Raw genomic sequence first — 22,631 nt, 5'->3', positions numbered from 1 at the left:
AGCACTCCTGTCTTCACTTTCTTTGCCAGTCTTTCCAGCTTGATGGTTGTGATTTTGATTACAGTTTAGGCCTCATTTAACCTGACTGTCCTGAATATCATCCAGCAAGCAATGGCGTATTTTTTACGATATTTTCTTCCTTGATTGCCATGTCACTCTTTGCTAGACAAAATTGTCTTTCAGGTCTGAAGATCTGTGAGGAGGAAATGTAAATCCTCTCCTTCCTATCATAAGTCTGTGATACTATATACCAATACAGCAGTGGATCTTTCATTTTAAGGATAGAACTTTATTTTGCCTGTTTTCTCTCTATAAACTTTCAACCAAATGAGTTAGGAGAGGTGGCGTGGGAAGGGGGAGTGCCTGTGGGTGTTGGGGGAGGGAAGGAAAAGGAGTTGAAGGAAGTAAGTTATGGAATAAGATGTGCTGAGTGTGTTTTAGCAGAGTGCAGATATTTCTAGAAAGACATTATCCCTCCCAGCATTTGTTGGTAATCCGAAGGTAAGAATAGCTACATGGTGGCCTCAGCTGGGAAGGATCAGAGCATGAACTTCAGAGCCAGGTGATGTTCTTCAACCAGTGCCTAGCATCTGAGCCAAGGAGAGACTTTTGCAGCTCATGTCTGCTTTATATCTCTGTTTTATGAGAAGCTCTCATTTGTAATAATATTTATCATCATTTTGGCAAGTGCTTGGGGGTTATTCTATTGGCTTGCTTGTTTTGAGAAGACCTGCTCAGCTAAGTAATAAATAAAATGGACATAGTGATATAGGCTAGCAGGATAATGAGAAGGTGTCTCTTTCGATTCCTTTCATATTGACAGTCCCTCATTTCAAATCTTGTGCAAATAATGAGAAAAAATTAATAATGGCAGACATTTTTCATAATGGAAATCAGTTTGTAAATTTATTAGAGAACCATAGGTGCTTGTATTCCTGCCACGATAAGGTCCCCACTTTGTTACTCAGTCACACCCTGCTGTTATTTTTCTCTTTCAAAGGTACCTACTTGAGCTTTATAGAGTTTTGAAAACACAGGGGTAATTACTTTGCAATGACAAAATGGTTACAGTGAAGACAGAATAGTGGCTCCTAATTGCTAAATAAAAAACTTCAGTTTGGATGAAGAGCATGAATTTAGAGTAATCTGCTTGTATTTAGAACAGTAGTAATTAGAAATTATTAGATAGAAAAATATAAAAATAAATTATTTTCTAATATTCTTTCATTCTCTAAGATAACAAAGTAAGTAATTTCTAACACTTTCTAAGGGAAATAATTTTCCATTTTAAAAATGTCACAGATCGTCTTCTTATTTGCAGTAGGTTTTAAACTCTTCTGATTTAAAAGTAGTGCCACTGCTGTAAGTTAGCCGTGTGCTACATTCCTTTACACTTTACAAGGCTTCTTAATAATGTCAGAGACTGTGTATTTGTATTGTATGTGCAAGCAAGTACTGTTCTGCCTAATTGGGAGTGCGGGAGAATTAATCTCTCTGTGGTGCTTTTTGGTCTGAAAAATTCCATAAAACAACACCAAAACAAAGAAACTCTGTATTGACTTATACACAGGTTGGTAGCAGGACTACATCAGTAGAGCCTAACACTCATGTCCTAAATACAGAATGATATGAAGAAATGAATTGGGTAATCCATAGAACTCATCTTAATAATTTGTCTGTGTGTAACTAGAATTTACTCCTTACAAACATATCCTAGTAAGAACTTGTGCTTCCACGTTTTCACAGATAAAAAGGAAGCTACGTAAAATGCAAAGAATACCGACACCCCCAAATGCAGTACTTGATCTCTGTTAGTGTTCCACATGTAAATAAAATAGGTGAATAGTACTGGGATAAAATTTACTCTATCTCCCAGTGCAGTGATGGATATTTCCTCTAATATAAAATATAGTCCATAGGGTGTTTAATTAGAATATGATTTAGGATCTGTAATTTGTTTTTAGGATCCATATTTCTTAAATGTCTTTTTAATTTAATATATGTTATCATTTAAGAAGAGATAAGAAGCCCCTACCATTTGGAATTGAAAAAATATATACAGCAAAGCTAATAAAAGCAAAACCAAACAAATAATGTGGACATCAGAACTTGAACAGCGAGCTGTAGACCTGTCTCTTCACTATCCAGACCTTAAGCCCTTGTATACAAGCATTCATCCAAAGAAGAGAGGTGATCTGGAAGGAATGTGTGTGGCTTCATGCTTGCACGTGTACTCACCAGTGCAGCACAGCTAGTGAGGTTGGAGACTGTTTTGCTGCAGCTGTCAGCAGCAAATTTCTGTCCTCCTTGTGCACAAAGGAGTTGTGTCTTGTTTTCTTAGTGTTGAAGTGATGCTGTTGTCCCTTGGTAATACAGGCTGTGGCCCTGCAATACAGTCTGGTGTGGAGGAGTCAGCAGGGGAATATGAGGAATAAGCATATAAACAGAACTGACAAGAACAGTTTTAGTGGGACCAGGATTATGGACACTTGAAAAATGTGCAAGTTGTATTGATAACATGACTTATCTATGCTTCATCCATTAACACATACTTATTCAGATGACCCATTTTTAAAGTAAAAGCCTCACATCTTATGTAAATATGCTATTAATTTCAAGAACCTGCTGGAAAGGTTCCCAATTCTGCCCTTCTGTATCTAGCCAACGCTTTGACAAATCCAAACAATGTGATAGCTTTTTAGCATACCCTGCCAGAAAAGCAAACAAACCGAGGACAGAAGAAAATAAGGTGATTTCATCCTGCTGATAGGATATGACAGCACACTGAGGCAAGGACTTAACATTCATTGGGCATGAAACAGAGGATAGACTCGGTCATGAGTCCCCTTTTGTCATCAGGCTTTCACAGAGTGAGAGACTGGACTGGGTAATTAGTATGATCTTCTGTCTCTGTATGTTGTTAAATTTAATGTAGATACCGTTCACTTCAGCCAAATAACTTTATTCAGACAAAATAATTTTGTCCTTCAGAGACTAAATTTGGAGTTCAGAGAAGAGGAAAGATCAAAGTATCTTCAGTGTGTAAAGCCACTGTGATGGGAGGGAATTAACTACATAGGACAAGCCTAGTTGGTCCTAGCAGGCAATTGAGGTCCTGTGCTGCAGAAGTGGATTGAGAAGTACTTGAAAAAAACAAGACAGTACGAATGAATCTCAGGTGGTTTATACACACTGAGGCGCTGACCAGAAACTAAGAGATGAGATAAAACCTCAGGAGCTTGCATGACAGCATTGCACAAATGTGAGCTGAGACTGGGCTGTCGGACTGTCTGGTTCCTAGAGGGAATGATCCTCTCCTTTGGTAATTGTATTTTTGTTTCTTATTACAAGATGTGATACCTTGAAGGAAGAACCTGGATGACTACATCTGTGTGTTTTATATGCTGAGACATTTTATAATGTTCTGGAAGAAATTCAGGCATGATGCACTTTGGTTTTGGTTGGTTTGTTGGGGTTTTTTTAAGTATTAAGAAAGGAAGTATTTTAAAAGATGTGTGTAGGTATAAAAAACAAGTGAATGAAGATAATGTAGAAAATAAAAGAGTTCTTATTTTAGCCAAAGATTATGTTTTAACAATTTTCTTTTGTTAGTCTTTGAATATAAAATGAGCATGAGACAAATACAAATGACTGTGCAATGACAAAGATGGTATGTTGTGACTTTGAGCAGGGAAGTACCTTTGTTTTGTACATCTTTTTATTATGTTTATAAATATGCATGTGCCTATTCTGATGCACAGAATTAGAGACTCAAAATTTTTAAATTAACTGTTCTTAATGTCTCGTTTAGCAGGCTGGTTAAGAAGTACAGCAAAGTTTAAGAACAATGCAAAATTATGAGGAGTTTAGTAAGAACATGCTTATATAAAGCTATATATGGGCAAAAATTTCTATCTAAGCAATATGAAATATGTACAAATTAGCTGAATGTTAGTTCTCAAATGGTCACTTAATTATAGTGTGCTTACAGAGATACCCTGACTATAAATATCCTGCCTATAAATGCAGTCCATATTTAACAGTTATTGTTGAAGGACACTTGTAACTGTCAAAAATGTGCTGTACAATGGCTAACATTTATCTTGCTGATGGCTCTCATTCATAAATTTCTTTCTAAATGAACAAGTTCTTCTGTACAGATTCAGATTTTTGAGTTAGTGGAAAATAAATGTTATAGGGTCCCTTTCTTTCTTCCTTCTTCAGGAAACTAAAACAAATGACATACCTGTTTCCCCTCAAACTCTGTGATTAGTTTCACCCCAGAACAAAACTTGTGCTCCATAGCATAGGTACTTTCTGTAGAAGCATTTAGGCAGCCCTTAAGTTTCAGACAGTAGGTAAGTCAGTAACGTTCCTGGTAATGATAAAGATGAAATCTTTTGAAATGGGTTACATAACTTGCTGCAAGTGCAGAGATGGCTTGGCATACATGTTTAATGGTTTCACCTGTGGTGATGCTTGAGGGCAACCTCCAAGCCTTAATGCTGAACTCTAATTAGTGTAGACAAGATCACAGCACTGGATTTCAAGGGAATGCAAGATAACCTGCAGACAAATTACCACTGAAGTAACATGACGGGTCCTGACAGTATGTTCAAATCATTTACAGAAAGAAATACATCCATCAACTCCAACATTTGCTAATATTTTGGCTACCAAAACATTTTATGCCCAATAGGTAGCTAGACTTCTGGATAAGTATAGAAGTGGCACTGTAGCTGGAGGGTTTATGGTAATTCTATAAGCGGCAAAGTGTCTCTGCAAAGGAGAGATAAACAGCTAGTAATCCTCATAATTCCCCACTGATAGCCTATCCATCTCTGCTATAAATTAGAAAGCCCAGAGATTAGGAAGGCTAGGCAGGGTGTAGCTCACAGCATTAATCACAGTATTAGGACAGCAGTGTACTCGAATTCTGTGTCCAAAGCTCTGGTATTTCTCTCTAGGTTAAAGTGACATAATGTAGTTTGGAATACATATCATGTAAGCTGCCAACTCAATGCAGAGATGGTTTTACAGAAGACACTGTTATGAACTTAAAATTAAAGTATTGACTGCAGAATGAGGAGCAAAGCAGTAGTTTTCACTATGAGGACTGTAGCTGAGATTTTGTAATCTCTTCAAGTTTCCAAATTAAGATTTTTTTTTCTTAATATGTGTTTAGAATTATTCAGGTAGAATTAGGGTCAGTTTGTTCTCATACCTCTTGGTTCTGGGAGTATATTGTGCAAATGATTCTGCAATTTGGAGTCTGCATGAGGCCATACAAGCAAAACTGGTAATGTAGTCATTGTCTGTGTGCAAATTCTTATTTAAAGGTAAAATATGAATGAGAACCTTTAAAAATTAGAGGTTAGTTATTAGTTCTCATAAGCACATGGTTGAACTAAATATATTTCATCAGAAATTTTCTTGATAATAACATGTCATTGAAGTGGTAGTCAGATGGAGGTTGAAGAACTGTGGTTTGGCCTCCATAATAGTATGGGTTTTATTCCAAATCCTTTGCAACTTTTGATTTAAGATACTTAATTCCAAAAATGGGTATTTTTGTCATCTGCTTTTTATTAGATGATACATCAGAATATACATTTTATGTGTTCAGATCTCCACTCCCTAATTTCAAAGTCCTTTTGAATATATTCACAATAATTGTACTCTGGGAATGTAATTGATGCCTATGTTATTGTCACTTCAGCCTTTCGGAATGCCTAGTTCAATGAACTATTGCTTGAGGGACTATTTTGAGAGAGAGTAAGTTGTTTCCAAAATTGACAGTGCATCAACAAACTTATTATCCTTACATGCACAGTAGCAGTGTGTAGGGCTTTTGGGACAGTGAAAGTGTTTCCATCTTGTATCTTCTTGCTTTGGAGTGATGATAGGGTTTCTGGTTTTGCAGTCATGAGAAAGGCTAAATGGAAATATCTAGAGGAAGGAACTTCCTAACTACAATATGAAAAATGTCTGCTCAGCAAAGGGAGAAAGAACACTTTAATATATATTCATGGGAAAAAAAAACAAACCAAAACCAATATATCTGAAAGAGCTAGAATTATATGGAAAAAGGAAGATTTTGCTTTAAGTGTTTGAGATATTGTGAAAAGATATGAATTTTCATAAGACTGATGGAATAATAGGATACAGGAACAGAAGGTGGCAAAAGAAGCACCATTTTATCATCAGCACAGAGTAATTTAGACTCAGCAGATTCTGTAACGAAGTTGAAGATTCATGTAATTGCAAATAAATGTCTGTGAGATGACAGCATAAGGCAGAAGACAGTCCCAGAGAGATGTCCATAAAAAACCCCAAACCAAACAGTTAGAGAAAATGCACCCTTTAGGGTAAATACAAAGTTCACAACAGGGAACTGTGGAAGATAGAGCACCAACCCACAAAATGCAAAATCTTCCAGCAAAAGGTAAGACATATATGTAAGACATCAGTGGAAAGACATTTTGTAAGACAGACAGATCCAAAAGGGAACATTAGCACTGGATGACAGCAAAGAAATAGATCTTCAACAGCGTATGGAATGTCTTTGTATGCAGCTAACTTCTGAAACATTTTCACCGAACTTTGAATGTCAGCATGTTACTGATAATGGCCTGATCTAACTATCCACCACAGAGATGTTTGAGAAGAGCAATGGAGATTTTTAGGCAGCTTTTTTATCATATTAAGAGAGTCTTCTACAGTGCATCAGTCACCACGGTTTGTGTCTGGACAACAACCAGCAGAGTTTCTGGTGGGGAGGTGAATAAGGACTTTTGCATCTGTAGTAGTTGTTCAGCATGAACAAAGAAGGCCATCTTAACTGAACTTTGAAGAAACTAAACCAAATGTTGGTGTTGAGACTTTGAGCTGTTTGAAAAACTGGCAAAAGCCATTAGGAAACAATCAATTCTGTAAATACTTTTAGAAAGTGATGTGCTTCAATCCTAATTATTTTCTAGCACACCCAGAAGAGAATTGTGTGCCTGACGATGGAGATGAGGAAGTAAAATTCTCATCCTCTTTACTTCCTCAGGAAACTCAACAGGTGTGGGACTACAGTTTGGAAAACTATTAAGATCTATCCTTCCCTTCCAAAGTACTTTTAGAAAAAAGAAAAAAAACCCCAAGCATGTAGTATCATGACTGGCCATTTCAATGTGGCTAAGTGAATATCGTATTTAGACCTATGGATCTGAGGCATAAGAATTATATTCTAGTTGTATTTGTATGTCTGTAACAATACTGGCACATGCGTGTAAACTATTTTTAGTTCCATTATATTCCAAATTATTCAGCATTGCACAGTCAAAGCAATGCTGCTGTCAGTTCCATGGTGTCCTCAGTTCTGAGCATTTTGTCAGATTATATCACAAGACTTGTTCAGGGTATTGACCACCTATAAAAAATCTGATTGATTCTGTTTGCTCTAATTTGTTATCACATAGGAATTCAGAAGTTAGAAAGAATGTAGGATTTTTTGGTGCAGTATTTGATGGTTTTAGTCATTAAACAGTCGTTTTGTTTGTTCTATTCACTCTGCATTTTCCCAAGCTCATCATAAAATAAAGAAAGGGTACTGTCCTGCTCTTTACCTGTGCAGTTATGTTTCATTGACTAGGCAGCCATGGACTGTCCTGAACATTTCCCAAGGTCACTGGGAAAATGTGTCTTTATGTAGGAGTATCTGATCGACAGAGGGCACAGTAAGCTTACAGAAGCAACAGTACGGTGATGTCTCATACCTTTTCAGACCTTGTTTTACTAACCTCCCTGAAGTTATTTTGGGGAGTCAAATAATTTATTAGTCTCAGTAACCTCTATATTTGCTTCTGATTTATTTCCGATCCCTAAATTTGGGGACTTTATTGCAGTGTAGCAGTGATGATTATATACAGTATTACCTTTTTGTTTCTGACAGCTCACTTGCATGCTATAGATGCCTCCTTGAGTAACTAGTTGGCAACAATTCAGAGATCTTTGCCTTGCTATTCTCTACCAAAAATTACCTTAGTATCTGAAGCTAAATCAATTCTCTCTTTTGATTAAAAAGAAGGAGAAAAAGGAGAGTCTAACTGATGGAAACTTTCTGGAGCAGAGTTACAGACTCTGGCTGAACAGCTGCTTACATTGTCATGACTGGAAACAGAAGTGGTGGTGAGACATGACTTCTTTTGTGCAATTTGTTGTCTGAGGTAACAAGTTGTATAAAGACAGAAATGCTGCTTCCAGAGACTTCAACCGTTCCATATATTGTGCTGGACTGTGTGGATTTGTAGCTCAATTAGCTGCCCCTTTGTCTGATACAGACACCTTCACTTCTAGTTATAAATATCAACTTAATTTTCTAATAAGAATAGTTAAGTTTAAAGGAATCATTTTTTGTAAGCTTTAAATATGATGAGGATATCCAAATGAGGATACCAGTCTTGTAAACCTAGCAATGAAAATTCTTGTATTAGTATGTCATGGTTTAGGAATGGTATTCCCCAATTTAGAGTTCCCACTGAAACCCTCCAAACCACATGCCACTCAATCACTGTGCCTCCCCCTCCTCCTGGTGGGATGGAGAGGAGAATTAGAGGCAAAAATGGTAAAGATCATGGGTTGAGATAAAAACAATTTACTGGAAACAGCAATGAAATAAGAGAACTAATGGTAACAACAACAATACTAATGACAGATTATACAAGAAAAAAGGCAAAATATTCACACGACTGCTCGCCCCCGTGAGGTGGAAATGCCCCCACAATACCCGACTGCTCCCTCTGCCGCACCACACCACCTGGAAGAAGGGACCCCTTTCCCCCTCTCCAGGAAAATTACATTATTGTAAGGTTCAAATGCATGCCGGTACCCCCAAAATACCAGACAGTGTAAGGATTTAGGAGAATTTATTTCCAAAGTCAAGAACATTTAACATCTCAGTACAAATCTGCGCTGGGACTAGGAAAAGACACACCCTTTGTTCTTCCTAGGACTTTTATTGTCTCCGGGCCTCCCAGCTGTGGGGCCATCAAACATACCTGCAAGACTTATTTTCTCTCTACTTGGGAGTCAGATCCTCCGGAATGCAGGAGAAAACATCTTAAACTGTCTCTGGGAAAGATGTCTTTTTCCAGGCAGGAAAGCTTTCTTAAGTGAAAAAACCCTCATCTCCTCGTAATAACTCTTCAAGAAAGGTCTTATACACTTACAGTTATATTAATGGTAGTTTTAAAAATGTTTCCAGTAACACTGTAGATATTGTTCAGGTTAACAACTGGCAGTCTAAAACTTCTCTGTGTTGAGCCACTCTCTCTGTTGTTATGTTCTGTCTGAAAGTTCTCGTGTCGGGACTATGAAGAGACCCTACTGTGACTGGATAACTTCTATGCATAATTTTTAGACTCCTTATTCTTGGAAGATGCGCCTTTTCTAAGTTGCTGTCAGGTGCTTTATTAACAGAATCCTTTTCAGAAAGGTGAGGAATCATTGCTATACTTCATGAAGTTTGTTAGATTTTTTCTTCCTCTCCGAGCATGTTGTCAGCATGCTTGTCTTTTCTACCTTCTTAAGCAGGTCACTTTTCCTGTGATTCCCTTGAGCCTCACCCTGTTGAAAACTATTGTATGTTGGCTTCGTTTTGCCTACTATCTTGCAAATAAATAAAAATTTTTGTCAGGTAGTAAGTAGCCCATAACATTTCTTGAAGGACAGAGGGACTCTGCCTTGCAGAAGGGAAGCAAACACCAAGTTTGCATCTTGGACAACTCAGAATTCCCATGAATTTATCCCTCTATAACCAGCATATGGAAAATCAGGAAAATGGAGGTATATACACATTGATCTCTTGCCCAGAGTGGGAAAGCAATCATTTTCATTGAAATGAAAATCACTCTTCTTTCAATTCCTGTCAACTGTTTGCCACATTGAATTTTACACATGAAAATTATTTTTTTCCAGGCACTGCAAAACTCTTCTTATAGTTAAAAGTATTCTGATGCAGGGGGAAAAAAAAAAAGAAAGAAAAAAAAAAAGAGCATTTGAATAACACTTGGTAGTATTTTTGTTTAGTTTGAGGAGTGTTTGATATTGCACATATTGAAAAACCTTAAGACTGCTTTCAGCTGAGACTTCATGTGTGACATTATAAGATTTGGATGGGAGGAATCTGATTTTGCTTCCCAGAAAGGCATCATGTTCTCTCTACTTCAGACCTTCATTTAGAGGTGGGAAATTGACACTATTACATTGTCTAATATTTTGTAGATGTTAAATCCCTTCCAAATATATCATTTGCAAATAGTAGGCCTCCAGATGCTTGGAAAAAAGCAAAATATATTAAAAGGTGGTCTGAAATTAAGATGATGTGTCAAAAAGAAAAGGGTATTTTAGGTTATAATTATTCTAATTTAGTAATGTGTATTTTCAATTATCATTGTAGTTCAGCTCAGAAATACTAATTTTTTCAATCTCTAAGTCTAGGCCAGTGCTGAGTTCTCAGGGCACAGTTCTGCTCAGGATTGCAGATAGGTAGTTACTGGAGAAGTCAGAAAAGTGCACATGCAACTCCAGAAACAGAATTTGCCTTTAGTTGCAAGGCTTTCTTTAGTCAGTGTCATAGGAGATAGCATTGCACCTCAGGCAAGAAAATGTGACTGTTTAATGTTCGGGACAGAACTCATGCTTAAGCTCAGAAACTGGAGTATAACTGTTGTTTGTTTTTATTTTAGCAGGGAAAAAGCAATAATCCCAACTGGCAGTCCAAAAATAACCAGATTGGAGGGTGGAAGGAAAAAGAAGGAAAAGGGAAGACTAAAATGGAGAGGTAAATTGTTATTCTCTAGCCACAGTTGTCTTTCAAGGAGGAGCAGGGAGGCAGCATTTTATTAGGAGTATGTGGTAATGCAGTGATGTATGGTGATTTTGCAAATGACGAGTAGAGACACCACAGCTATGTCACATCATTTGAAATGATTAATGAGATGTGGGAGAAAAAGGGGAGCACACTATCTCCACTTCTCTTCTGGAGATGTAAGCAGCTTGCAGTCAGTTGTCTCCTAAATTTCTTTGAATACTTCCTGAATATTGGACTATTACCGTTTCTAGTAATTCACTATAATGTTATCTCTCCCCATTTCTATGGTAATTTCTGGTCTCACATTCAGTCTCACCAGTTTTGGTGGTTCAAGCATCGGCAAAGTCTTGATTCTTTGAAATGAAATTGTGTAGCTGCAGATTCTTATTTGTCATTCCCGTTTCCTTAATCATCAGATTAATGGGTGTTTGGGATGTTATGGGATAGTGGCATGTTTAGGCCATGATGTGCTGATATTTTGCATCTTCTTTGTATTTGCCCAAATGATAAACCACAACCACAGTGGAAGGAATGTTATGAGTCCTGAGATGGATTCTCCCTTTTTTTAGCTGATTCAGAAGTGAGTTATGATATGATATTATCTGAGGACTAGAAGTGTGAAGGGAGGAAAGTAAAAAATATGAGACTCTAAAAGTGCTCTGAATCCAGTCTTGATGTTTATTGTTGGTTTTTTTTCTCATGAAAATAAATTTAAATATTTTCTTCTTGAACATTTTAAAAGTTCAGTGTATTCTTCCTGGAAAGTACTGCTGCTAGGTATCACATAGGCTGCATTTTTAAGGTTTGAACCTTAAATACAACATAGAGGGATTTTTGACTAGTAATTCATATAATTTCTTTATATTACTTTATTTTTACTTTATGACTTTGCTTTATATTACATGTTTAGACTTGAAGTTTTTTTGTATTGGTAATTGCAGTAGAAGTTATTAGTTTCCTCTGGCCATTTTTCTCCCCTATGCTGTAAAACAGTAGATAGCAATGTGTGATTATATTCCTTTAAAGCTAAGTGGTCTGGAGAAGACTGAAATTGAACCCAGACCCTACTGAAAGACTGTAAATGTTGCATTGCAGAAGCAAATGCAAAGTCCAGTGTTTGGGCTGGGATAACCTTGTGCAACACAGAGTCACAGAATATGCCGAGCTGGAGCACAGACTGGTAGGCCAGCTCCTAAAAAGCAGCTTGGTAGCTTCTGGAAGTATTCATGAGCGGCCAGTTGTGCATGAATCTGCAGTGTGTCCTTGTAGCAGATAGGCAATCATGTCCCAGGCAATGTTAGCAAGCATAACCAGCCAGTCTTTCCTCCTCCACTCTTTGGCATTTGTGAGACCACATTGGGAGAACTGGAACCAGTTTAGAGTTCCCCCATAAAAGAAATACATTGACATGTTGGGTTGAGTCCAGCAGAGATCTATCAAAATGGTCATGGGTCTTGAGTACCTCTGAGGTTGTGAAAGGTGAAGCTGAGAACTGGGTTCGTTCAGCGTTAAAAGGAGATGGCTGATGGGAGGTCTTATCGCTGTCTTCATGTACCTAAAGCATACAGACGAGACAGGGACAAACCCTTCTCAGAGGTGTGTAGTGAAAGGACCAGAAGCCACAGATAAAAGGAAATGCAGGAAATTCTGACTAACTAGTAGTTGTTTAGAGATATTACCAGAGGGAAAATCACTGGAGCAAATGTCCCAAGAGGCAGAGCCATCTCCATCCTTGGAGGTACACAGAACTTGGCTGGACTGGCTTTGAGATAGGTGCTTGGAAGAGATGAGCTCTAGAAATTGCTGCCAACTGGTTTTGTGCATGCTGGCAAAAGAACAGGAGGGAGATAAATGGGATTTCTGATGGAGATATGCAGCACAGGAGGCATCTCCGTAGTTAGAATTGTATGAATGTTTGTAGAGTGGAGTTTGTCAGGTTTTTTTGCTAAAACACTTCTGGCTCTTACTTTCACCTTAACTTACTTGACAAAGTTTATATAATTTTTCATTTTCGGATGTTTTGATTGTTTGTATGTTTGTCAGATTTGCAATCCTAACAGTATATCTTTTTTCTCATAATATCTAGCAACTGATAAGGACCTTGATGATCCAAGGCCTCATTTCTTTATAAGCTTTGGTCAGTGAAGTGGATAAAAAAATCAGTTTCTGAATTATTCCAGTTTGGATTTTGCCTAGATACTGTCTGTAAATAGTAGAGATGATTTACACTTATCTGTATCTCAGTTTCTGCTTCAGGCTCTCAGCAAGCTCCAGCAGATATGAAATGGATATGACGGGCTATAGCAATATTTAGAAGGCTGTTTTCAGAACCATGGTTCTAGCAACTTGTTTCAAATGTAGTAATTTTAGGTTTTGGAGTACAAGGTAAAAAGCTAGCAGTCTTCCAAACAGGTGAGACCCAGTGAAATCCAGTCTCTGATGGCATTACTTTGAAAGAATGCAAAAAGTACATTTTATGTTGCTTTACTTTAAATCACTTGCTTGCTTTAAACCCATTTGCTAGATGTTACTTACTCTCTGGAGGCTGCTTTCATGGACCATCTTGAGAGCTCAAGTTGCTTAATGGTTCACCTGCTTTGAACCCACACAGATGGGCAGCCATCCAGCTAACACAAAAATCTCCCAAGGATTTTCACATACCAATGTGATGTACTTGACTGAGATGGTTTCTGTATGGCCCTATGTCAGTCATCTGCACATCTGAGCAGTGCACTGTGTTTGGGCCTCCCCTTTCAGGAAGGTCACTTGGCATCTCTCCTGAGCTCAGCTGAAGACTGTTCATTCCTCTTGTGGAAGTCTCCTAGTATGTCTCTTTTCCCAGGAGCACTTGGAGCAAGGTGTGAGCTGCATGAGATAGTCTGATAGGGGCAGCTCATCCATTGCTCCACTGATGCCAGAGCCTATTGTCCTGCTATGCCCTGTCAGATCAGACTTTGTCTGTACGTGTGCAAATAAAATGCCAAGAAATTTGTTGTCACCGGTGAACTAGCTTATCCCACTTGCAGCCTATTCCCACTGAAAGCAGTCTCTGGCAAGCAGGACACCAGGAATAAGTGGCATGGATTAGCCTAGCAGTGGCTGGCATCCTCTCAAGGGCTCATGTGCAGGAATCCGAGTGCCTGTGTTGTGCGGTACACACAGACTGAACTTGGCACAGTGTCAGTGTCCACATATGTCCATGCTTGCTAAACCCTGAGCTTCTTGGGACCACGATTGCAGCTGTGTGCATGGGTGAACTGGTGTGTACAGAAGACACAGTCACTTCACTGATGGTGGCCTGGATAGGCTTTTGGTGTAGCTGATGTAACTGTGTGACACATCCTGGTCAGATGCTCAGGGCAACAGTCAGGAACTGCACTCTATGTTGCTTCACTGTTTAGTACTTTTTTCCATTAAGTAGCAATGGAAAATACTTGTGGTCCTGCTTCTGCTCCCACTAAAGTCTGTTGGTGGTGTTGGAAAAAGAGATAGTTCATTCACATCATGTTAGAATAATTTGGATTATCCTGAGAGGGGAAGAAAGAAAGAGAACTGAAAAAGTGAACTGAAAGGAGGCAATATCTTGCAAAAATAAATTATTTTTTTTTGATTTTTAGTCACTACCTCCTTTTCTCTTGGATAAATTAGAATTATGAATTTAACATAGCAATTTAAGCTAATATTAAATTCATATATAATCAGCCCTTAAAGTATGTTAACTAGTATTATACTCAGAGAAATGCTAATGAATTGCCAGCTTCCTGAAATGTATATACCTCCTATGAACTACCCAGACTGCTCGAAAAGAATCATGTCATCAGTTTGACCAGCTGACAAGGCATATGGCAAACTCTTTTATGATGCCTGTTATCTGTAATGATAGCTGTTTGTGTAGCTGTGCTATTCACTGAGTGAGAGTAGAACAGTAACGCAGCAATTGCTACTAAGTGGAACAAACTGCAGAAGGACAAAAAAAACCTGAAGACCAACATTTTAGAAATGTGAGAAAAAGAAAAGCAGCAGTCACTCAGGGGAGTTTCTATAGCAGCAGTAATCTGAAACACCCAGGCACATTGCCAAGAGCTCCAGTAGGTTGTTAATCAAAACTTCCAAATCTCCTGCCAATCCAAGGCTTTCCTAGCATCAGAAGGGAAAGCTGTCACGTAATGATGTGATACTTACGTAAAGAAATTTCCAAATTTTTTTTGTGAGGAATATTCTTGTCCTAAGCAGATTTTTCTTTTCTTTTTCACCCTATAAAAGTATCCTTCCCATTGGACTTTCAGTTGAAGTAATGTATTTTTATAGGTTAATACATTTAGTTTTTAATAAGCATACAGGATTCTTTCTGATACCCTAGGGATTATATTCTCTTTTACTTGCATTAATTAGGTGTTCCAGTAGTAAAATGCAAATCTTATAATTCTTCCTAGGAATGGCGAAAGGTAGTATTAAGAAGATTAGGCAGGTGTCTATGTAAAGCAGACACTTTAATTGCAACATGAAATTTAAGTAAACACCGTAAAAGTGCTCCAGTTATCTATTGAGTTAACAGTAATATATGACTTTGCCTAAGGCATTGAATTAACTAAAAAATAATGTAAGCCACTTCCTGTTTGCAGGGGTAGTTGGCTTCTTAATATTATCACATGGTAGGCATTTTTTTCAGCTGATGCTGACAAATCCCATTAGCTAGGAAGTGTTTCTATTGTGTAATCTTAGCAATGATGAAAGCAGCGGTGATTTCAGCCTTTTCCATCTTAATTTTCTGGGTGATGGATTTTTCAGTTCACTCGAAGGGAGAGGAGAAGGCAGCAGGATATAAAAGGAAAGTGTGCTTTTTGGCATGGTTTTCTCTTCCCACTGCTTGCCTGGCAAGCCCTCAGTGGTCCCTGTGAGGATGCCGGTGAGAGGCAGGAGAGAGGGCTGGAGGCAGTGGCAGTATCCGTTGGCCATTCGTACCGAGTGTGTTCCCCAGCACTGCGCTGTTCACTCTACCAGTGGTGGGATCAGAACTAATTTACATGGTCTGGCATGTTTTGAGGAGAAATTCACTGTTTAGGGAATGTCTGGGAGTACATGGGATGGCAGTGAGCTTGGAGAGATATGTTTTTAAGCTGTGTTTTTATAGGAGCTGTGCTGCCATAGAAACTGAGAGACTATACGTAAGCTTTGGCTTTCCATTTAAATAGCCATAAGTGCCTTTGGCCTGCCTAAATCTTGGGAGAGAGAGAGATTTATGGGGCTTAGGAGAGGAGCAATTCCCTCCCCCATGACCCTATTTCCCCAAAATACCATATGACAACAGGATTCTTTTAAGGGAACTGTTAAGAATATTAATGAAACAGAGCATCCTGCATTTTTTGTAGAATAACTCATGTCAGATGACTTGGAGGAAAGCTTTCACCATATAGTTTTCAGCTTGTCAGGATGGAGTGGAGAAATTTGACGTGGAAGTATAATTCTGAGTATTGCTTTATAAGTCTCAAATTTCATGTTATAGTCACATTATAGTTGTTTAGCCCCTGTATTTCTGCATAGCACAATTCCAGATAGTGACAGTAGAGTTGTTAATACCATAAAGATCCCTGTGTGACAGGGGATAAATCAGTCTGTTATGGGCCAGAAGACATGCTTAATAGCCTTAGGCAAAATTAATGTCAAGTAGTAAACCCAAGAAGATGGTATGTATAAACTGAAATACTTTCAATCCAATAGGGACACTTCAACTCAGTAGTAGTTTGGCTTTAGTTTAGTTTACCATGCTTACACTGTAGCTATATAAGAAGTATGCAGCTTGTCTTGGATCACTGACTAGTTTATAGTGCTGAAAGAACCTACATGTTTTAATGCAAACACAGGAGGAATAAACCCAAGGCTAATAACTTCAGATTTCTTTGGAAATGACCAAGGGTCGATAAAATAATTTGACTGTTCTGTCAGCCATTCTGAAAGACATGACTACACTTCTGTCAAACACGAGATTGATGTTGGTAGGAGCAGGATGACATTGATCCAGTGAGGTGAAGTGACAGCTTTGAACATCGTGAGTTTCAGTGAAGGCTGGAGACTCCAGGTAAATACTCAGAACAGTGACTAGTCTTGAAAAGCCTTGTTTGGCTGTGAATGAGTGCAGTACTCTTAGTAATTGCAAGCAAGATTCATTTCACCATTTGATTTGGACATTTTAGCTGTCTGAAAACTGTGCATCTACTCTGAGCTGCTGCCTGGGTGCCTTTTCCTGCCATTGGAAAAGTAGTGATACATCTTGTCTTAACGTGGCTAGATGAAATTATATGTGCTGAATATCACACCTAGAATGTTATTAACCTGAGTATACTTTTATGTACTTCAGTCTATCACAAGTGGCGTGCACCTTCATGTATTGCACTATTGCTTCAATGGAGATGATCAAAAGATCATTTTTTGAAACAAAATAGTAGACTTGGATTGGAATTTCATGTTCAGGACAGACCACAGATTGTAATTTTAAACCCGAATCCATCAGTCAGTTATGCAACAGACAGTGTAAATCATGCTTGTGATACTGGCAGTCTACTTGGAGAGCCATAAATTATTGATCTGCTTCCTGCAGATATTTTGCCCTTTCTGACTTATAGTAAAATTATTTACTGCCTAGTTCTTTTTCAAATGCTTGTGTCATACAAGCTTTGTTAAAAATGGTAGAGGCAAAGACTTCTTGAAGAAGCTTGAAAGATAGAAACTGAGAGAGTTCAGTCTCCTAGCTAGTACTGTGTTGATCAGTTTATGAAGGCCACTTTTAATGGTACTCTTCATTTCCATTTCTCCATGGAAGCAGAAAAAGTAATTTGTACAGAAATTTTAAGTTTTTTCGATCCTTTTCACTGACATTTTTGTAGAAATCCAGTTACAAAATTATCAGGAAGCTGTACTAAAATCTTATCCCCTGTGAAAGGACTCTTCCCTTTGCAGCAATGGAATTTAAATGACTAAGGTGCATCATATTGCATCTGTTTTAATAAAATGCAGTAACCCCTGTGAATTTTAAATGTGGTTTAAATTGCTGCTTCTTTTTTATTGTTTTTGATCTGATCAGTTTTAAAAAGCTGTTCCTTTTATGAGATGTGTAGTGAGTTACAAATGTAAATTTGATCTGGGAAAAGTACACAAATTTTCCACTGCAATTGGTCCCCTGGCATTCTGCCTCAGAATGGATATAAACAAGGACATACAGGCTGAAGGAAGAATGTACCTTTGATATCAAATGTGGTTTGGTTTTAATGTCGCAATTATTGCAGACTCTTGAAAGGGCAATCTTACACACACTGGACCACTGTGACAAAGGAGGAGTGTGAGAAGGACTGGAACATCACTAGGAATCAGTCATTTCTCTCACAGGTGTTTACAGCTCTTCTGTGAGGATGACAGAAAAAATCATATCACCATAATCCTTGGCTATCGGAAAAACAAGTTTTGTTTTGAGACCCACATTTACAGTCATCACTGATTCACATCATTGTGTTACACATTTTAGCTGGGCTCCTATTCCCATAATTTATACTAACAAGAAAATTAGTCTCTTCTCAGAATCACATTTAATAAACCGTTTCTATTTTTCACATTCAGCCCACATGGTGCTATGCCTGAATAAAAGCAGATTGGCTTCCTTTTTTATTCAGACACTTTGGCTAACCCTTATATACATAAAAGAACTGCATCGAAGTTACCACCCACTGAACATGCACTTTTTTTTACATGAATCGGGTCCAATTCCTTTTTAAAGAAGCTGTTAAAGGGATTGGTAGCTTCTTTGCATGTTACGCAGATTCTTCCCACTTCACAAATTCAGCAACAGCTATTGTTGGGAGCTGAAGAAGCCATTTTCCTACCAATTCAAGTGAAATATTAGTCTTGCTCCATAATAAGCTTAGTGAGTATTTACTGGATACTGAGGTAGTAAAGTACCACTAGAGATCTTGAGTGGAATATAAATAGATTACCTTTTACAGGGTCTCAATGAGAGGAAGCTGAGAAATATGTCAGCTGTTTAATTATTAACATTCAGTATCAATCAATAGCAAAATAGGCTTTGATGGTGATCTTCAAAAGGGTTTTAATCATTACTTCCCTCAGATACAGAAAGTAAGTCTGAGCACTGGGGGTTTAGCCTGTATTTCTCTTAGCTCTACTGGAAGGTTACCACTGTGTGGTACTGTGATGTTGCACCGAGTTTAACAGAAATAATTGAGATAGCACCAGTTTTTTAAACATGTTGGCACTTGGGACTTTATAGGTACCACATGGTATACCTGGGTAATGAACAAAATTCACTTAAATCCCAATGAAATTAATTACATTTTATGATAGGACTGGGGAGTTTGGGCCCATGTGTGCACATGCATGAGTAAAGTCAAGCAAGTTTATGGTTTTGCTTTAGTGTAGTGCTCCCCTGCCACTTGCCAGGATAATGATGAGCACATGGGTTCCTGGGGGCACCTATGCAGCCTGATTCCTTCACTGGTCCGCTTTCACTATTTGAATTTAAATGCTTCATTTTGCATTTTTATTTGATGTTACAGAAAGATATGGTATGCAAGCCCCTGGGAAGTATATTCCCTAGTTTATATAGAAAAGTTATTCTAAGTGAAGTGGGGTTTGGAGGAGGTGTGGGATGCAAAGCAGGGTGGGGCAGGAGGAGAACAGTTTAATGCAAGAGCAAGTGAAATTGAAATAAAAGAATAATTTTATAATAGAAAGTACAGAGTAAGGGTTGCTAAACTTTCTGGCTCTTGAAGCCATGTTGCAAAGTGTTAGAGAGCCACAGCTTCCTGACGGATTCCCTATAGCTATCCAAAATAGTATCTTCCGCTATTCCTTCTATAAGTCCCCACTCCCTCATTCCGTATTTCTTCTTCTTCAGCTAAATTCATGTCCTCCCACCTTCCGGCTGCTCCAACTCTACATCGCTTGCCCTGCTTCTCATCCCTAATGTACAAACTGTACTCGTACCAGGTTGCAAATGCTCCAGAACTGCCTCTGTCTCTAAGCGCTTCTCTTACAACCTGTTCAACTCTGTGCACACTCCCTCACCTCAGCATGCCCTATCTGCAAGAAATTGCAAGCTTGGCATATGGACTTAGGGCTGTAGCTGGAACTATGCTTCCAATATATGCAATATATATCTCCAATAATCCAATATATATCTCTTATCTCTTGTGTACTACACCAAGATGCTCAGTCTGGGTCCGTGGTCTGCCATGCAGGCTCCTAGAATGGAGGGAGGCTGCACTGTTTGTGCTGTGACCTGCTGTCAAAAGAGATATGGTAGAAAGGCACTCTCTGCAGGCTGAGCTCTGGAACCATGCTCCTCACTTTCTCCCGTGGCCCAGTGTGCCTACAGTCAGGTGGGGGTCTGCCATGAGAATTTTGCTTTGTATATGGAGTCTTTGGGGGAAAAAACAAGGCAGAGAACAGCTCAGGAGAGTAGGAGCTGGTGTCTATGAACCACATTGCCTATTAATCCAGCTGCTGACTGGATTTCCTTTCAGAGTGACTTGGAGGTGGGCTCACTCCTAAAGTCATTAGGCGATGTGGTTTTCCTCATGGGTCATCTCAAAACATTTATCACCCACTGTGTTTTCTGATATGTTGTATTATTTTTTACAGTGATGAAACCTAAACTGAACTAGTGTATGTAACTCTTCATACAGTCAATCACACTACCTTTGCAGCTCTGACAGATACTATTTAAACTACAGCTTATGGTGTTATTTTTAATCCATCTGTTTCAAGGGGCTAGATATAAAATATTTTCATGTTGTGGTTTGAAAATCTGATCTGCAAAAACCTTATTTTTAAGTTCACATACTTTATAGTGTATGTGAAATTAGCTCAGCAAGTTTGCTTTTTCTTTAGTTATTTTCTGATATATTGATACTGGTCATAGGAAAAGATTTTTTTTCTTTTTGTAAACAAACCTCTAGCAGCCACACTAAAAATGTCAGAGTGCATTATTCTTTTCCTTCCTTTACCTCCCTGTTCACTTGTGTTGCTATTGCTATTGCAGTCTGTCCTTCAGTTAAACAGGTAAGTGGACCTCTTCCACTGCCCATGCCATCATGTATTGCTTCTTGTGGGGTTAGTTATTGACACTTAATGCAGTTTTACTGCCTATTGTCAAGTTAACATGCTGTGCAGACTCTGTCCCTGTAGCTTCAGAAGCTGAGTTCTGTTGCCTGCTTCCAAATGTGTGTCTGCCTCTTGGATGAGCAAAGTACTTCTGCCAGGATGACAAGATTTCATACACTGAGCCATCCAGATCGTCTTACCATAATCTCACAATAATAAATCTTCCAAAGAAACATTCTCTTCCAGAAGTCCTGCTAATGTACACCATGTTCACTAAGGAAAGTGGTTTAGTGCTATGAATAATTTTATTAGAGTTGTATCATTTTTCCACAGGGGAAACTCAGAGAATTATTAATATGGAATAGCATGAAATAAAATCCCATTCCTTTGTTTTTCTTATCATTACCGTAAACTTCACTGTTTTAAAAAGATATTTTTCCATTCTGTTCTTAAAGTCATGCTTGGAAGTGCTTTATCCTTTCCATTCTGTGCCCTTTGCTTTTTCCTTTCAGTCATTTTTACTACAAATAATGTCATATTTCAGTTCAACTTATTTATAGGATATTATTATGCTGATAGTTACACAACATTTTTCGAATCCCACAGTGGATAAATAAATTAACAAAGTCCAAGAGCAAGTAATTTGGGTAGACACATTACTGGTGTGTTCTCGAAACCTTTCAAATGGATGAAGTGAAGTCACAGGTAGATTTGCTTTTGTGCTTGTTTTTCCTAAACCAATACTTTGGAGAAAAGTAGTGTAGTGACTCACCACACAGATGGATTTTGATTTCATGTCATTTGATCAGGCAAGCTCATCTTAATGAAAGGCTTAATAAATGCTATACAGTTCACTAATCAGCCGAATCAGTGAAAGCTGGAGAAGTTCTAGCTGCAAGAGATTGGTATAACAAATATATCTTACCCCATGTATGTCCAAGCAGATTCTGAACTGTGTAATACAAATGGGCAGGATCAGTCCATGGAATAGTACAAGTTGTTGTTTTTCCATAAAAAATTGATAATGCAACTGTATTTCAGAACTTAAAAATATGGTATTTAAATTAACTATTATCCTTTATGGAAAAGAACCAATTTTTTATATCCTCAAATATTTAACGGTCTGTGACTCAGTCAATTGCCATCTGAATAATTTTTTTTCATTTTGTAATCTAGAACTGTAAAACTTAAGGAAAATTTTGTAATTTTAGAAGAAAAATGCAAGAAAAAAATCTTAGAGGAAGTGCTTCTCTGTGGACTATGACTCTTCACTTTGTGTCCTGCTCTGTAAACTTTTCTTTTCAGGAAGCAAGCTTTTTGCTTTAAGGATGCTCTGTTTCTTTTTTTTTTTCAGCAGACCTGAAAAATTACTTTCATGCATTATATCTTCTGAGTTCTTGACAATATTCAGGATACCATATTTTTTTAGTGAACGTGGTTTTGTTCTGGTCAAAATAGTAATTATTTACCAGATTTTTTGTTCCTCTCTTTGTTCATCCCAACTCTTTTCCTGGAGTCTGTAAGAGTATGAAAAAGGTGTCCCTTCCCTTGGCAATCACCAGCATTGCATTGGCATTATGGAATTTCAGTAAGTTTTTGTAGCTGGAGTTCTGACATGCTGCTATGGGTGTTAAAACAGGATTGATTAATATACTTTTTGTTC

The 22,631-nt window shown here is 38.1% G+C and overlaps 1 protein-coding gene across 7 annotated transcripts in view; it reads left to right on the top strand.

The window, feature by feature from the left end:
* DLGAP1 (DLG associated protein 1) overlaps positions 1-22,631 on the top strand; it is a 414,143-nt gene that overhangs the window by 92,668 nt on the left and 298,844 nt on the right. For 2 of the 7 annotated variants that reach the window (XM_064656086.1, XM_064656094.1), the window contains one exon: positions 10,734-10,828. The exons of the other annotated variants lie outside the window; for them this stretch is intronic. The gene's annotated coding sequence lies outside the window, so the exon portion shown is untranslated. The remainder of the gene's footprint in view (positions 1-10,733; positions 10,829-22,631) is intronic. 7 annotated transcript variants of the gene reach the window in all.

Source organism: Pseudopipra pipra, chromosome 1 (assembly GCF_036250125.1).
Source record: "Pseudopipra pipra isolate bDixPip1 chromosome 1, bDixPip1.hap1, whole genome shotgun sequence".
Lineage (NCBI taxonomy): Eukaryota > Metazoa > Chordata > Aves > Passeriformes > Pipridae > Pseudopipra > Pseudopipra pipra.
Note: the sequence above shows the minus strand (reverse complement) of the source record. Positions and strands in the feature narration are given on the sequence as shown.